The 1,856-nt window shown below is 50.6% G+C and overlaps 1 long non-coding RNA gene across 2 annotated transcripts in view; it reads right to left on the bottom strand.

Moving 5' to 3' along the window:
* Positions 1-944: 944 nt before the first annotated feature.
* LOC112948722 overlaps positions 945-1,856 on the bottom strand; it is a 50,030-nt gene continuing 49,118 nt past the window's right edge. For both annotated transcript variants that reach the window (XR_003249689.1, XR_003249690.1), the window contains exon 4: positions 945-973. This is a non-coding gene — a long non-coding RNA (uncharacterized LOC112948722). The remainder of the gene's footprint in view (positions 974-1,856) is intronic.

Below are 1,856 nucleotides of genomic sequence, written 5' to 3'. Positions count from 1 at the left end.
GGCCTAAAGCTCACACACTTCCTCACTCATTCTCACCAGGACAAGGGCAAGGACAGGGGCACATGCATACATATGAATTTCCAGGAGGGAAAGGGAGCCGGGGGCAGTCAAAGTCAGGGGACCTGTCCCGACCCAGGGGAGGAGGGGCGGTTCCGTCCTGTCCCCCTGCTGCATGGAGGGGCTCAAGTGGCCAGGGAGCTTCTTGTATTGCCAAAATGCTCCTGTAGTGACACACCCCGAGGACAGGGGGTCACGCTGGCCAGGTTGCCAGCAGGGAAAGAGTTATATTTTTTGGCGGGGGAAAGAGCCCTGCCCTGCTTACAGGGCGGGCATGGGGTCCAGGGAGCTCCCCGGGGCCTTCAGGTGTGGAGAGAGGGACTCGCACCCTCCTTACAGGGTCGTGCCTCTCTCCAGGCAGCCAAGGAGCAACGTGGCAAAAGGCCAAAACTAGCAAAGCAAAGACCCGAGCCCTGCTTACAGGGAGGTCGCCCAGCACAAGGGCAGCAAGGCCACCGAGGGCCAGCCGTGCTCGTGTGTGACCACAGCCCTGCTGCTAGCAGGGTGGTCCCTTTGCCCAGAGTGCCCTTCTCTTTCCTCCTCTTCTGTCTTCCTCATCCTCTTCCTGCTCCTTCTTGACTCGCAGTTCCTCATGACTTCTATCTGCTGTAGGAGCTGCTTCAAAGCAAACCACGCATGGTTATGATCAAGACATCACCAGTAACCCAGCATGGCGGGGCCCCGTGAAGCACCGCCCCGGCCGCTCTCAAAAGGGATAAATGTGCTGCTGTTCCCCATCTCTCTTACTTCTTCTCTGGCCTCCCTCTCATAAACCGTCCCCTTTGAAAGCAGAAAAACCCTTGCTTAACTCACCAGCTGCAACTGCTGCTCTTCTGTCTTTCTCTAGGAGAAATCGTGTGCAGGATTTTATTTATTGTTTTTTTTTTTTTCTTTTTTAAGCTTGACTTGCAGAGCTCTAAGGGGAAAAAAAAAGGCTTAGATATTAAAATATATACAAGCATGATGCGTTTTATTTCTCCCGTTCCTTGCCATTGAAATCTGCTCCTTTAACCCAATGGCTTCTTAGTGTTAGGGAAAAAAAAGTCCCACAGCTAAGACCACTCACAAAACCACAAATAGTCTATGGCTTTCTCTCTCAAAGTACCTCATACTTTGCCCACTGAAAATCTTGCCTTGTCTCCTCAGTGTATTTCAACCTCTCCCTCCAAAGTGCCATCCATTTCGCCTCTGACGCCCCTCAACTATTCCCTCTAAAGTGTCCACCATTATGCCTCTGAGGTCCCTCAACTTTTCCATCTAAAGTCGCCTCCATTTTACCTCTGATGTCCCTCAATTTTTCCTTCCAAAGTTCCCTCCATTTTACCTCTGACTTTCNTCCCTCAACTTTTCCATCTAAAGTCGCCTCCATTTTACCTCTGATGTCCCTCAATTTTTCCTTCCAAAGTTCCCTCCATTTTACCTCTGACTTTCCTCAACTTTCCCTCCAAAGTGCCCGCCATTTTGCCTCTGAGGTCCCTCAACTCTTCCCTCTAACGTTCCCTCCATTTTGCTTCTGAGGTCCCTCCATTTTTCCCTCCARAGTGTCCACCATTTTACCTCTGAAGTCCCTCAACTTTTCCTTCTAAAGTTCCCTCCATTTTACCTCTGAGTTTCCTCAACTTTTCCCTCCAAMATGCCCATTTTGCCCCTGAGCTCCCTCCATTTTTCTCTCCAAAATGCCCACCATTTTACCTGAGGTCACTCAAATTTTCCCTCTAAAGCGTCCACCATTTTGCCTCTGACGTCCCTCAACCTTTCCCTCTAAAGCGTCCACCATTTTGCCTCTGACGTCCCTCAAC

Source organism: Nothoprocta perdicaria, unplaced genomic scaffold (genome assembly GCF_003342845.1).
Source record: "Nothoprocta perdicaria isolate Ctin4 unplaced genomic scaffold, notPer1 scaffold_275, whole genome shotgun sequence".
NCBI lineage: Eukaryota > Metazoa > Chordata > Aves > Tinamiformes > Tinamidae > Nothoprocta > Nothoprocta perdicaria.
Note: the sequence above shows the minus strand (reverse complement) of the source record. Positions and strands in the feature narration are given on the sequence as shown.